At 38.2% G+C, this 16,434-nt stretch overlaps 1 non-coding gene across 1 annotated transcript; it reads left to right on the top strand.

The window, feature by feature from the left end:
- Positions 1-13,187: 13,187 nt before the first annotated feature.
- Positions 13,188-13,291, top strand: LOC148577726 (small nucleolar RNA R71). Its single transcript, XR_015904354.1, has one exon. It is a non-coding gene; the product is annotated as a small nucleolar RNA R71 (small nucleolar RNA).
- The last annotated feature ends 3,143 nt before the right edge of the window (positions 13,292-16,434 follow it).

Here is a 16,434-nt window from a genome sequence, read left to right as displayed (position 1 = left end):
AAGATATTGAAACCAAAAAGTAGATGTAAGCAACTATTTGGTAAAAGAAATTTATCCAAATCTAGTGAAGGCAACTCAAAGTCCCAATCTTGATGAATAAAAATAGTAAAAGAAATTGGCAACAAGGCAGTATTTATTTAAGTATGAATATAGAGTGCAAAAGCCAATTATTCTTTTTTGAAATTAAAAGACAAAAATAAAATATTTATTCCGTAGTAGTAGCATGATTTCTTTCTTACCAAAATGTTAATTAAAATAAAAATTTAGACTGACAGAGAACAATGAAGAACATAATACCTTCTTTTTTTTTTACTTTTGGTCTGAGCTAGTTGATTAGTTTTAACAATTTCTTTTACAATTTCAAAACATTACAAACTTAACTACAATAGCATCAACACATAATGAACAATAATGTCTTGACAGTTATAAAACAATGAAGAAATCATGCTTGAGTTATACCCAGTGTGATACTCATTAGAACTGGAGAAAAAAAATCACCGGAAGCAGAATTATACCCAAAAGATGCTTCTCCATTTACATCAACTTGACTTAAAAAATGAGCAGCACTTACTCCTTTTATAGTGTTTCCTTTTACAGCAACACTGGTGCAATAACACATGCATTTTCACAAACACATAGAGAGCAACAACAACGAGAAAGATGAATGATGAGTACCTTGAGTTATTTGGATCCTGCCAGAAATTAGCACAATCAGCCGCACTAAGCCACCAATTTTTAAATTAGTTCTTCATCCCTGCAATGATCAAGGAAAATAATTAAACTAAATTAAAAACAGACAATGGCTACCTTAAATTAGATCAGGTTATTTCAAAAGCTAGTACACATTCAGAAATAAAATACATTCAAAAGCTAAAACCCCTAAATTAACCGAGACAACAGCGGCATCAATTCTGACAATACTCGAATAACAGCGGCATCAGTAGTCCCAACAATAGTGACCATGGTTACAACAAAATAGAGAGTTCAAATTCAATGGAATCGAAAATAGAAAAAAAATTCAATGGAATTGGAAATAGAGATAGCTTACAATGAAATAACAAAGCAGTAACAACAGGGCTTCCAGGCAGCTCCGATGGCGGTAGTGGCTCCACAAAAAATTAAAGAAAATAGGGTAATGGAACGGCAGCATCTCCGAGAAGGTATAGCTCGAAGCGGACTTCCCCCACGACCAGAGGCACGGCGGCGCAACCTCCAACAGTGGCGACAGAATACGCGACAGTGGCGGTGACTTTGCACAGCACGACAGCGATGGGATTCCCTCTGTTGGCAGATCCCATGACAGCTTCGTTTGTCACTTCTCCTCTCTTGCAGCTTCGGTCTCTTGCTTCCTCTGGCGCGCTTGCTTTCTCTCCCTCTACAAACAACGACGGCAACAGCGTGGAGTACGGCGGCATGGCGCAATGGCAGCAGTGAAACGGGCTTGATGAAGGCAGAATGGCGACGGCAAAACTGACAACGGCAAGGCGCGGTGGCGACGACATCTTCCTCTCTCACAGGCTTATGCGTCGCTCTCTGACTCCCTCCATGACTGCATAGCGGTAACGAGGTGGTAGTGATGCCCACCGCACTGTCTCCGTTTCTCTCTCTTCTCTCTTTTCCCTATCTTCTTCCTTTTTCCCAGATCCCCCTTCCTTCTTTTCCCTTTCTTTCTTTTTTCCCCTTCTTCCCTAATTCCATTTTCCCCCTTTTCTTTCTTATTTTTCATGTGTATGTGCGACGGTGAGGAGAAGAGACGTGAGGGTTAGGGTTTGAACAAAATTAGGGTTTCTAATTTTCAATTAGAATTAGAAATTAGAGATTTTATAAAAAGAATTTGGATATAATAGATATTTAGGTAAAATAAAAAGGTAGAATAATAATTTTAAAATTAAATATACTCAATCAAAAATATTTTAGGAATACTATTTATCAATATATTGCTGAGTTGAAATAATTATTTTAATTTTAAATTATAAAATGAATAGATTAATTATACTTTATAAAGTACACTTTAAATCTAAAATATCAATTATCTAATTTAAATCATTTATTAACTTTATTATTTTTCCATTACCAAAACTTGATTTCGAATTATATAAAATAATCAATTTCAATTATTCCAAATATCCAATTATACTAAATATAATTTAAAAAAATCTTAGTTAATTTAAATTTCAATTATTATCAAAATTATTTATGACTCCTAATTACTTTTAAAATTCAATGTATCATAAAGCTTTATTTAATTACTTTTAGAAAGATAATTTTCTTAGAAATTTTTTTTTAACAAATATATTAAATTTAATTTTCCAAAAACTCGAATTGTTACAGCAACATGAAATAAGGACTGAATAAGGACTAACGTTTTTTCTCACAAATTAGTAGCAACATGAAATAAGTGAGAAAAGTCTATCAGTTGTTAAGCAGTTGCTAATTCCTCACTAAATAAGCTTTTGATTAGTGACTTAATTGTGACCACTTATTTCTAACATTTTCTCGGTTTGTTTTGGATTTGTTATAACTCTGCAACTGATTTCCAGTGAGATTTGTGAGTAATTTGCTACAAAATAGGTAGGATATAGCTTTTGCTTTGTGACAAAATTGCAACTGCCAAGTCACTCGCTAAACTAAACTTGCAACAACTTAGCGACAAATAAATTTCGCCCGCTAATCAGCGACTTAAAATCAGCAAACGAAGTGTGTTAGTTGTTAAACGGTTACAAATTTCTCGCTACCTAGGTCCTAGGTACTCAATATCTGTATTTCCACTTTAGCGACTAAGTAGCAAGGAACACTTCCTTAGCTGAATGATTTATACATTGTGACGAGTTAGCGACGACTATTTTCTATCGCTATCCTAATTTTGAATTTGATAATATTATGCGACAAATTAGTAAGAAACTAGTTGCTCGCTAAAAATAAAAATTTTAGTGACAAATTAGCTAGGAAATTGTCCATCACAAAATGCATTTCAAGTCTTTGCGACAGATTAGCTAGTAACATTGTTACTCACTAATTAAACTTTTTGCACAAACTTTATTTAGCGACGAACTAGTGTGTGAATTATTTCTCACTAATTGTATATCAAACAATTGCGATGGAATAGTTACAATAATATCCCTCGCTACTTTACTTTTATTTGATTGATCCCCTAAGTGACTGATTTGCTAGAACATTGTCACTCGCCAATTAATTTGTGACATATTAGTGAGAAAATTTTTCTCGCTCTTTTTTTAGCTACAAAAGTCAATTTGCAAGAAACAAACTTACTCGCGAATCTCTCACTAATCAGTCACTTTTCTCAAGTTTGGATAATTTGTGATCGCTCATTAATTTTGTCGATAGTGCGTCACTAATTCCTCACAAGTTAGTGACAAATTAGTGGCAAAAAATATTCTCGCAAAAATTCGTCGCTAATTTGTCAAATTCTTGTAGTGACAAGAAAATCCCCACTGAAGATTTCTCACCAGAGGACAACGTGATGCTAATTTACCAACTAATGAAACCATCTCCACACTTCTCTAGATACTACACAGTGAACAAAATCCTTTCACTTGAACATGTAGAGATCATCAAAGAAGATACTGGAAGGAAGTCTACTGTGAGAGGGGAGAAGCTGAAGCATTATGATCATCGTCCACCATGACAAGAATCAATCGTCAAGCTAGTGACGATAAATAAGCGCTTATTGGGAGGTAATCCAACCATTGGTAACTATTTTCTTTCTTTTCTTAGTTTACTTTGAAATAATATGGCATATGATTATGTGGATAAATTTGGTGTTGCCATGCAACAATTTGATTTTCAATATTCACCGGGTACTTGCATCATTCTAAAATGAAAGTATCACACTAAGTTTGATGTTGCCACTTACTTTTCATGAAATGTACCATGCACAACCCACTTATTAATGCAATCACATTGTCTCTATTTTCTTTTATGGCCTTTATTGTTATTTTTGATTTTGCTTGTTTAAACACATGCATTACTCATATTTCTTCTTGAAGATATTCATGATTAATCATAAATTCATCACCACTATTTTATTTGTTGCTTGAGGACAAGCAATCATTCTAAGTTTGGTGTTGGAGGGAGAGAATATGAGGAAAATGACAACAACAAAAGATGAACTACAAGGTGATTAAGTTTCTTTTCCTCTTATTTGTTTCCAGTACTTTCTATTGCATAATTGTCTATATGAATGTGTATTCTTCCTTCTAGATAAGCATAGTTTGATTTGAATTGTAACATGTTTCTTTGATATTATAATTACCATATTGAAATTTGTAAGTCAAAGCAATTAAGTTTCATGATCATAAACAAACAAGGTAACCAAAGAAGAAGCTAGCATGATCATATAAGTATTGGTAAGCTAGCATGACTATTGTTTGCTCAAACACATTTGAATTTATTTGATTGAAGCTTTGATGCGCATAATCTAGTTATGCTACGATTTAGGAAATTGCACGATCGGCAAAATTCCTTCCGGCAAGTGCACCGGTTATCGTCAAGTAAAAACTCACAATAGAGTGAGGTCGAATCCCACAAGGATTGGTTGAGTGAGCAATTCGGATTAGAAGTGTGTTCTAGTTGAGCGGAATCAAGATTGAGATGAGTATTGCGGAATGTAAAATTGGCGGGAAAAGTAAATGACAAGGAATTGAAATGGCGGAATCTTAAATTGCAATGAATTAAAGAGCAGAAACTAAATTGCTGAAATTAAAAGGGAATGGGGGTGTTGCATGAATTGAGTTGCAGAATGTAAAGAGAAAGTGGAAATCAGAAATGGGGAATTCATTGGGTTTAGGAGATATTGAAATCTCCGAATCAAAACATGTATATCTCTTCCTCAACCAATGCATTCATTGAATTTTGCTTGGCAATCTTATATGATTGGATCCCAATCCCTTGGCTCACCAATTCTCTCTAAAAACAAACAAATTCCCAATCCCTTGGTTTAAATGTTCATAAGAAGAGATGATGCTTGATCACTGATTATACCACACAATTTCATGAACCACAATTTGGTAGGATTACATGTCACAATATCCATCCAAACCCCAATCCAATTCACTGTGAGAAAGCTTCTCTAGCATGAATCCTCCATTCCTTTCCCAAGGCTCCGAAGGATTCCAAGTATGGGTAGTTTCTTTCCCAAGACAACTACTCAATGGAATTAGATCGAGAAGCTTTCTAACAAAATTCAAGAGAAAAGATTGAAGAAGAAGATAAACTATTATTGATTCATTGAATTACAATAGAGCTCCCTAACCCAATGAAAGGGGGTTTAGTGAATCATAGCTCTGAATTCAATTACAAAGAAAAGGGAAACTAGCTAAAAGTGAAAGTAAAAGTCCCCTCTAACTTAACTTCTATCCTATTTATACACTTTCTATATTGAGCTTCAGTTGTGCTTCTTGGGCTTTGAGGCCTCTCCTTGCTTTCCTTTTGCCTTGGGTTTATGATCCATAATCTTGATGAGGTTGTTGATCCAAATCCTGTAACATTTATTGAGCCAACTTAGTGATAATCAAATAATGACACATGACTCAATAAATTGAGATTTCAAACTCATCAATCCTTCAGGCCCAATCCCATAAACCATGATATTCAATTGGGTTTCATACCAAAGTAAGTTTAAGTTAATCTTTGTGCTCAAAGACTAACTTAAATCACAATATTTTTGGCCCAGAAACCTTTTCCAAGAGTGGCGTTTAAGTTGTAGTTTAAGCTTAAACTGCAGCTTAAACGCCAGATACTTCCAGTGAGGCCTTTTGTAGAAGCACGTTTAAGCTTCAGTTTAAGGTTAAACTGAAGCTTAAACGTGGAAATGGAAGAAGGTAGCCCTGGAGAGTCATGTAGTCGAACACGTTTAAGCTTCAGTTTAAGGTTAAACTGAAGCTTAAACGTGGAGATAGGAAGGGCAGCCCTGGAGGTCGAACACGTTTAACCTCCAGTTTGAGGTCAAACTGGAGGTTAAACGTGGAAAAGGGTGGAGGCATACTGGAGGTCGAACACGTTTAACCTCCAGTTTGAGGTCAAACTGGAGGTTAAACGTGGAAGCTTAGAATGGTAGCCCTGGAGGTGTCGAACACGTTTAACCTCCAGTTTGAGGTCAAACTGGAGGTTAAACGTGGAAATGGAGAGAGCAACCCTGGAGTAGAAAAGCTGTCGAACACGTTTAAGCTCCAGTTTGAGGTCAAACTGGAGCTTAAACGTGGAATGGCTCCCTGGTACTCTTCCTGGTTCTGGCGTTTAACCTCCAGTTTGAGGTCAAACTGGAGGTTAAACGTGGAACTCCTCCCTGGGTGGCATACTCATTCTGGCGTTTAACCTCCAGTTTGAGGTCAAACTGGAGGTTAAACGTGGAATGCTCCTTAAGTGAGGCTTTTCATTCTGGCGTTTAACCTCCAGTTTGAGGTCAAACTGGAGGTTAAACTTCAATCCCAGCATTTCTTATCCTTCATGATTTTGGCGTTTAAGCTCCAGTTTAGGCTTAAACTGGAACTTAAACTCCACATGTGATATTCAAGCTTCCTTTATTGATTTTGTTGCTTCCTTGCTTAGCCTCTTCTTCCCTGAAATCATCCAAACAATTGCATCAAAGTCTTGCAAAATTTCATGAGAAATCTTCCATTCATAGCATTTAAGTAATATAACTAAAACTCATGGAATTTGCATCAAAATCATATTGTTTGGATGGTTCATTGCTTTGTTCTTCATTTAACCATTTTTGGTTACTTTAAGCTCAAGAAAATGCATAAAACAACTAAAACTAACAGAAAAATGCTAGTGAAACTAGCCTATGATGCCTTGGCATCACAACACCAAACTTAATACTTGCTTGTCCCTAAGCAAGTCCTGAGTTATTTGAGAAGAAAGTATGAAACAGAAAGCAATTACATTGGCTATATTAGCAAGCATTTGAAGTTCATCAGAAGGGTTTTATGCAGAAAGTTGCAGCATCACTTTTTCATACTTATCAGGTAGGATTATCACTTTTTCATTGCATCCATCAAACATTGCTATGGCCTCTTGTTATCTTATGTCTTTGGCACTTTTCTCTTCTTTGTTTTCTTTTCTTTTTCTTAGAGCTCCTTTGCTCCTTGTTTGCTTAGTGTCATGTGTTGCACAAGCCTTTGGCATTTTCCTTTTCTTATTAGTGCACTACACATATCCACTTTAGGCATTTTAGTTCACATTTCTTCTTGAGACATTGGTGCCCAGCACCTCTTTGTGTGACTAAATGTTTTGTATTTAGGTTGCTCTTGATAATGGACTTTTGGTTGATAATCCCGGGTTAGTTAACCCAAGTTACCAAGTGTTGAAACACTCCTCAGAACCTATTCATCCAAGCATATCCTTAATACATAAACACCACAGGCATTTGTCTCAGAAGTTCAAACCATTGGTACCTAGCTTATTTTCTCAATTTTTTTGCTTTTTGGTTGCCTTTTTCCGTGGCTTTTTCTTTTTCTTTTTCTTTCTTTTTCATGGCCAAAGACATTTATTCATCAAGATCCATAGACAATTTTCACTTTCTACATAAAAAAAAAATGATAATTCTACACTCTAATTCCAGTGATCTGACTAAACAATCAAGCATGCATACCACCACTTAATTCTACTTGATTTGTTACTAATTTAGCCAAGTTACTTTTGTTCAAACTTTTTCTTTTATTTTTGGAAACAGAACAAGCATGGCACGCACATGTTTAAGAAGGTGAAGTCATATCCAAACATCCAGGCATTCACTTTATTCAAAGCAATTAACAAACACACATACTAAAAAAAAACTACACATTCCAGAAAGATTCAACATTTACAGTTTAAACCAGAACACGCATGCTTTTGTTTGCCCTTTTTAAAGAATTATCAAGGAACAATACCACCTTATGAAATTCCTTGTTTTCTCTTTGTTGTCAGGAAACAATTTGATTTATCCTTCTTCTTCCTAAATGTTGCTTCATGCTTTAAGGTTCTTGTTTCCTTTCCTGCAAAGAGTAATGAAGTTGCTTGCTTCTCAAGCACTTGAGTGGTTAGCTCAACTATGTGTGGGTAAGTATCGGATTCTTAGGTTGGTGTGTGAACACCAAACTTAATCTCCCACTTACTTCTCTGTTCTTTTGAATCCTTGAGTTATCTTGGAATGATGTTGCTACTAAGGGTTTTAAGCATTTCTGTGACTGCTTAGAATAGTTGTTCCTTTCATATAATTCGAAGGTTGTTGTGTTCAGTTGATCTTTATGGTGGAACACCAAACTTAGAGTCACACATTCCCCTTTGAATTATTGATCCATGAATTCATTGTTTGGTGTGAAACACCAAACTTAATTCCTTGCAATGCACAGAAACTACTTCACCCTTTTTATTAAAACAAATAAAAGAAATAGCAACAAGGTATTACCTCAGGTTGGGTTGCCTCCCAACAAGCGCTTCTTTAACGTCATTAGCTTGACGGTCAGCTTCCTCAGTTGAGGTGATATTTAACTTTGTCCTTCTCCTCCACATCTCCCAAGTAATGTTTGAGTCTTTGACCGTTAACAATGAAGGTTCGTTGTGACTTTTCTTCCATGATTTCTACTTGTCCATAATTGGAGACCTTGGTGACAAGGAATGGTCCAGACCACCTTGATTTTAGCTTCCCTGGAAATAGCTTCAGCCTAGAATTGTAGAGCAATACTTTTTGCCCTTCTTCAAATTTCCTTGGGGCTATGTTGCTGTCATGCTTCTTCTTTGCTCTTTCTTTGTAAATTTTGGCATTCTCATAAGCTTCCGCTCTGAATTCTTCCAACTCTTGAATTTGCAACATCCTTCTTTCTCCAGCGGCTTTGTTGTCCAAGTTCAGAAGTTTCAAGGCCCAGTATGCCTTGTGCTCCAACTCCAGTGGCAGATGGCAAGCTTTTCCATATACTAGTTGGTAAGGAGACATTCCAATTGGTGTTTTGAAAGCTGTCCTGTATGCCCAAAGAGCATCATCTAGCTTAAGCGACCAGTCCTTCCTTGAAGTTCCCACAGTTTTTTTCAGGATTCTTTTGAGTTCTCTGTTAGATATTTCGGCTTGCCCACTTGTCTGTGGATGGTATGGTGTGGCTACCCTGTGTTTGACTCCATATTTTAGGAGCAATGCCTCTAATGGTTTGTTGCAGAAGTGGCTTCCTCCATCACTGATGATTGCTCTTGGAACCCCAAAACGGCAAAAAATGTGTTTTCTGAGGAAGTTCATGACTACCTTATTATCATTGGTTGGAGTTGCTATTGCTTCAACCCATTTAGAGACATAGTCTACTGCCACAAGAATGTAATTATTTGAGTATGAGGAGGGAAATGGTCCCATGAAATCTATCCCCCATACATCAAACAATTCAAGTTCCAGAATGAATTGTTGTGGCATTTCATTTCTTCTTGGCAGGTTCCCAGCTTTCTGGCATTCATGGCAGTGCTTCACTAATTCTTTTGCATCTTTGAAGATAGTGGGCCAATAAAAACCACACTGCAACACCTTAGCTGCTGTTCTTTCTCCTGCAAAGTGCCCTCCATAAGTGGAGCCATGGCAGTCCCATAAAACTTCCCTTCCTTCTTCCTCGGATATGCATCTTCTGAGTATGCCATCGGAACATTTTTTGAACAAGTATGGTTCGTCCCAGATGAAGTATTTGGCATCATTTACCAATTTCTTCCTTTGATGTTTGTTAAATTCCAAAGGTAAACTCCCAGTGGCCTTGAAGTTTGCTATGTCTGCAAACCAGGGTGCTTTGTGAATTACCATGAGTTGTTCATCAGGAAAGCACTCATTTACATGTGTGCTTTGTGTGCTTCCTTCTTCACATGGTATCCTTGATAAATGATCTGCCACCTTGTTCTCTACACCCTTCTTGTCTTTGATTTCAATGTCAAATTCCTGCAACAAAAGAACCCATCTAATAAGTCTCGGTTTAGATTCTTGTTTAGCAAGTAAATATTTTAAAGCTGAATGATCAGTGAAGACAATGACTTTAGATCCAATGAGATAAGATCTAAATTTTTCAAATGCAAAGACTATTGCCAAGAGTTCTTTTTCAGTGGTTGTGTAATTCCTTTGGTTAGCATTCAAGACTTTACTGGCATAATAAATCACATGTACCAAATTGTCTTTCCTTTGTCCTAACACTGCCCCAATAGCAAGGTCTGATGCATCACACATCAGTTCAAAAGGTAAGTTCCAATCAGGTGGGGCAATGATAGGTGCAGAGGAAAGTTTTTGCTTCAAAAGTTCATAGGCTAGCATGCAATTTTTATCAAATACAAAGGGTGTATCAGAGACAAGCAAGTTACTCAAAGGTTTGGCTATTTTAGAAAAGTCTCTAATAAACCTTCTGTAAAAACCAGCGTGTCCCAAAAAGCTCCTAACTGCCTTGACATTACTTGGTGGAGGTAGTTTTTCAATGATTTCCACCTTAGCTCTGTCCACCTCCATGCCTCTATTAGAGATTTTGTGGCCAAGGACTATTCCTTCTGTGACCATGAAATGACACTTTTCCCAGTTTAATACTAGGTTAGTCTCTTGGCACCTCTTAAGCACCAAGGCAAGGTGGTGTAGGCAGCTGGGAAAAGAATCCCCAAACACAGAAAAATCGTCCATGAAGACCTCAATAAATTTTTCAATCATGTCCGAAAAGATGGACAGCATGCATCTTTGGAAAGTGGCAGGTGCATTGCACAATCCAAAGGGCATGCGTCTATAAGCAAAAACTCCATATGGACAAACAAATGATGTTTTCTCTTGATCACTAGGATCAACTACTATTTGGTTGTAGCCTGAATATCCATCCAAGAAGCAATAGTAAGCATGTCCGGCAAGCCTTTCAAGCATCTGATCCATGAATGGGAGTGGGAAATGATCTTTTCTGGTGGCTTCATTGAGCTTCCTGTAGTCTATGCACATCCTCCACCCAGTAACGGTTCTTGTGGGTATGAGTTCGTTCTTCTCATTTGGCACCACAGTTATGCCACCTTTCTTGGGAACTACATGGATGGGACTAACCCATGGGCTATCAGAAATGGGGTAGATTACCCCTGCCTGCCATAACTTCCTGACTTCCTTTTGTACCACTTCTTTCATGACGGGATTCAATCTTCTCTGAGCTTGAATGGAGGGTCTAGCATCCTCTTCTAACAAGATTTTATGCATGCATATGGATGAACTTATCCCCTTCAAATCAGCTAGGGTCCATCCAATGGCATCTTGATGAGTTTGCAGCACCTTGATCAATTCTTCTTCCTGTTCTTGGCTCAAGGCCGAGCTAATGATAACAGGGTGACTCTCATCACTACCCAAGTATGCATACTTGAGATTAGGGGGCAATGCTTTGAGCTCAGGTTTTGGTGCTTCCTTTTCTTCTTTCACTTTCTCTGGCATGCTTAGCATGGTTGTGTCAGCACCCTTGATATCACTAACTTCAATATCCTTGGTGAACTCCTCCTCTGCCACTTCCTTTATTGTTTCCTCGAAAGTTTCTTGTACTGCAATGTCCACTACATCAACCCTCATGCATTCCCTTAGTGATTCTGATGGATAGCTCATTGCCTTGAATACATTAAACACCAATTTCTCATCATGTAGTCTAAGAGTGAGTTCACCCTTTTGTACATCTATGATGGCTCCAGCAGTAGCTAGGAAGGGTCTTCCCAGAATTATTGAAGCTTTGGCTTCTTCCTCCATATCTAACACCACAAAATCAGCAGGAAATATAAATTCTCCCACTTTCACCAACAAATCCTCAACTATCCCATGAGGGAATTTAAAAGTTCGATCTGCCAATTGGAGGGCCATTCTTGTTGGTTTGGCTTCCTCAATCTTCATTCTTCTCATCATTGTTAGCGACATCAAATTGATGCTGGCCCCTAAGTCACACAAGGCCTTCTCCACCATGACTTCTCCTATGATGCAGGGGATTTGGAAACTGCCTGGGTCCTTCAATTTCTGAGGCAATTTGTGCTGAATGATGGCACTGCATTCTTCAGTTAACAACACAGTTTCCTCATTTCTCCAGCTTCTCTTCTTGGTCATTAATTCTTTTAAGAATTTTGCATAGAGTGGCATTTGCTCTATTGCCTCAGCAAAGGGAATGTTGATTTGAAGCTTCTTGAAAATCTCCAAGAACCTGGAGAATTGGCCATCCTTTTCACTTTTCATCAAACGTTGAGGATAAGGTGCTTTTGGTGTGTAAGGCTTCAGGACCTCTTTTTCTTTTTCTTTTGTTGCAAACGGTGTAAAAGATTGTCCTTGTTCTTTGTCTTTCACATTTTCCTTTGCTTCATCCTCTGTGGTTTCCCTTGAGATCTCCTTTAGATTCTTTCCACTTCTGAGGGTTATGGCCTTACATTCTTCCCTTGCTATAGCCTTGGCAGCATGAGAACCGCTTGTCCCAGGGGCTTGCTTAGTCAAATACAAAATTTGATTTTCTAGCTTCTGGATGGCAGCTCCTTGGTTTTGCAAGTTAGAATTTACTTCTTCCTTAAAAGCTTTCAATTCAATTATGTCTTGGCTCATGATTGCAAGCATTCCTTCTATCCGGTTTAATTGATCTTGAAATTGTTGGTTCGGATTAGGTTGGGTATGTTGATTATTTTGGCCATGATATGATGGTTGGGGGTAAGTGTTTTGTGTGGCTTGGTATGATCTTTGGTTGGAGTTTTGGTATGTGGAATTGTTATGTTGATTGTGGTTGTAAGGTTTGTGGTTTTGTGGTTGGGTTTGTTGGTTTCCCCACCCAAAGTTTGGGTGGTTTCTCCAGCCTGGGTTGTAAGTGTTGGAATGTGGATCATATGATTGCCTTTGTTGGTTTCCCACATAGTTAGCCTCATCCCAATCACCTCCTTCAATGCCTACTTCCTCTTGATCTTGTGTGTGTATTGCAGCCACTTGCTTTGTTTCTATTTGCCTGGTAAGCTCTGCTAGTTGCTTGGCAAACACCTTGTTTTGGGCTAGAATTGTATCAACATGGTTCAGCTCCATGACTCCCTTAGTGTTGTGCCTTTCTGATGCATAGTAGTACTCATTCTCAGCCACTGTCTCGATCACTTCAATGGCTTCTTCCACAGTCTTTTTCCTGTTCAATGAACCTCCTGATGAATGGTCTACAGCCTTCCTTGATTCATAAGAGAGCCCATCATAGAAGATGTGCAGTTGCACCCAATCATGGAACATGTTTGGTGGGCATTTCCTTGTCAAGTCCTTGAATCTCTCCCATGCCTCGTAGAGAGTTTCACCATCTTGTTGTCTAAAAGTCTGAACCTCAGATCGAAGCCTATTGACCTTTTGTGGAGGGTAGAAACGTGCCAGAAACTTGCTTTCCACCTCATCCCATGTTGTTAGACTCCCCCTTGGGAATGATTCCAGCCACTTAGCTGCTTTGTCCCTAAGTGAAAATGGGAACAAAAGCAGTTTATAGGCATCTTCCTGGACTCCATTGGACTTCACAGTGTCACAAATTCTCAGGAATTTTGTGAGATGTTGGTTTGGGTCTTCATTAGCACTTCCTCCAAAGGAACAATGATTTTCCACAAGTGATATTAGCTGTGGCTTGAGCTCAAAATTGTTGGCCTGAATGGGTGGTTTCTGGATGCTACTACCACAATTCCCAGAGGTTGGGTTTATGTATGAACTAAGAACCCTCCTCTCAGGGATGGCATCGTTTCCATCAGCTCTCTCATGGTTGTGAACTTCTCTATCCATGTTGAGATCTAAAGCTTCCTCAAAATTGTCCTCAGATTCTCCTTCAGATTCCTCTTCTCCCACTACTCTCTTCCCTCTTGCTTCCCTTCTAAGTCTATGAAGGGTCCTCTCTGGTTCGGTATATGGAGGAGTTGATGTCTCTCCTCTCCTACCTGTCATACAAGAACACAGATCAAACACAAACAAGTGAAATACTCTTGGTTAATGGAAGAGTATGGTTAACTCAATTGAGGAATTAATTCAAACAGTTAGTGAGTCAGTGAGTTAGTTGCATGAATTTAAAGGCATAAAGAAGGAAAGCATGTAACCAAGTGCAGAAATTAAAATTCAACAAGTATCTTGGACAGAATTAACAAAGCAAGAGAAAATTGCTCAATCTAGTTAGCTTCCAATTTGAGAATTGTCAATCGAAAACCAATCCCCGGCAACGGCGCCATAAACTTGATGCGCATAATCTAGTTATGCTACGATTTAGGAAATTGCACGATCGGCAAAATTCCTTCCGGCAAGTGCACCGGTTATCGTCAAGTAAAAACTCACAATAGAGTGAGGTCGAATCCCACAAGGATTGGTTGAGTGAGCAATTCGGATTAGAAGTGTGTTCTAGTTGAGCGGAATCAAGATTGAGATGAGTATTGCTGAATGTAAAATTGGCGGGAAAAGTAAATGACAAGGAATTGAAATGGCGGAATCTTAAATTGCAATGAATTAAAGAGCAGAAACTAAATTGCTGAAATTAAAAGGGAATGGGGGTGTTGCATGAATTGAGTTGCAGAATGTAAAGAGAAAGTGGAAATCAGAAATGGGGAATTCATTGGGTTTAGGAGATATTGAAATCTCCGAATCAAAACATGTATATCTCTTCCTCAACCAATGCATTCATTGAATTTTGCTTGGCAATCTTATATGATTGGATCCCAATCCCTTGGCTCACCAATTCTCTCTAAAAACAAACAAATTCCCAATCCCTTGGTTTAAATGTTCATAAGAAGAGATGATGCTTGATCACTGATTATACCACACAATTTCATGAACCACAATTTGGTAGGATTACATGTCACAATATCCATCCAAACCCCAATCCAATTCACTGTGAGAAAGCTTCTCTAGCATGAATCCTCCATTCCTTTCCCAAGGCTCCGAAGGATTCCAAGTATGGGTAGTTTCTTTCCCAAGACAACTACTCAATGGAATTAGATCGAGAAGCTTTCTAACAAAATTCAAGAGAAAAGATTGAAGAAGAAGATAAACTATTATTGATTCATTGAATTACAATAGAGCTCCCTAACCCAATGAAAGGGGGTTTAGTGAATCATAGCTCTGAATTCAATTACAAAGAAAAGGGAAACTAGCTAAAAGTGAAAGTAAAAGTCCCCTCTAACTTAACTTCTATCCTATTTATACACTTTCTATATTGAGCTTCAGTTGTGCTTCTTGGGCTTTGAGGCCTCTCCTTGCTTTCCTTTTGCCTTGGGTTTATGATCCATAATCTTGATGAGGTTGTTGATCCAAATCCTGTAACATTTATTGAGCCAACTTAGTGATAATCAAATAATGACACATGACTCAATAAATTGAGATTTCAAACTCATCAATCCTTCAGGCCCAATCCCATAAACCATGATATTCAATTGGGTTTCATACCAAAGTAAGTTTAAGTTAATCTTTGTGCTCAAAGACTAACTTAAATCACAATATTTTTGGCCCAGAAACCTTTTCCAAGAGTGGCGTTTAAGTTGTAGTTTAAGCTTAAACTGCAGCTTAAACGCCAGACACTTCCAGTGAGGCCTTTTGTAGAAGCACGTTTAAGCTTCAGTTTAAGGTTAAACTGAAGCTTAAACGTGGAAATGGAAGAAGGTAGCCCTGGAGAGTCATGTAGTCGAACACGTTTAAGCTTCAGTTTAAGGTTAAACTGAAGCTTAAACGTGGAGTAGGAAGGGCAGCCCTGGAGGTCGAACACGTTTAACCTCCAGTTTGAGGTCAAACTGGAGGTTAAACGTGGAAAAGGGTGGAGGCATACTGGAGGTCGAACACGTTTAACCTCCAGTTTGAGGTCAAACTGGAGGTTAAACGTGGAAGCTTAGAATGGTAGCCCTGGAGGTGTCGAACACGTTTAACCTCCAGTTTGAGGTCAAACTGGAGGTTAAACGTGGAAATGGAGAGAGCAACCCTGGAGTAGAAAAGCTGTCGAACACGTTTAAGCTCCAGTTTGAGGTCAAACTGGAGCTTAAACGTGGAATGGCTCCCTGGTACTCTTCCTGGTTCTGGCGTTTAACCTCCAGTTTGAGGTCAAACTGGAGGTTAAACGTGGAACTCCTCCCTGGGTGGCATACTCATTCTGGCGTTTAACCTCCAGTTTGAGGTCAAACTGGAGGTTAAACGTGGAATGCTCCTTAAGTGAGGCTTTTCATTCTGGCGTTTAACCTCCAGTTTGAGGTCAAACTGGAGGTTAAACTTCAATCCCAGCATTTCTTATCCTTCATGATTTTGGCGTTTAAGCTCCAGTTTAGGCTTAAACTGGAACTTAAACTCCACATGTGATATTCAAGCTTCCTTTATTGATTTTGTTGCTTCCTTGCTTAGCCTCTTCTTCCCTGAAATCATCCAAACAATTGCATCAAAGTCTTGCAAAATTTCATGAGAAATCTTCCATTCATAGCATTTAAGTAATATAACTAAAACTTATGGAATTTGCATCAAAATCATATTGTTTGGAT

This window comes from Arachis ipaensis, chromosome B1, assembly GCF_059453495.1.
Source record: "Arachis ipaensis isolate K30076 ecotype BB chromosome B1, ASM5945349v1, whole genome shotgun sequence".
Taxonomy (NCBI): Eukaryota; Viridiplantae; Streptophyta; class Magnoliopsida; order Fabales; family Fabaceae; genus Arachis; species Arachis ipaensis.
This window is presented reverse-complemented; position numbering and strand designations above follow the sequence as displayed.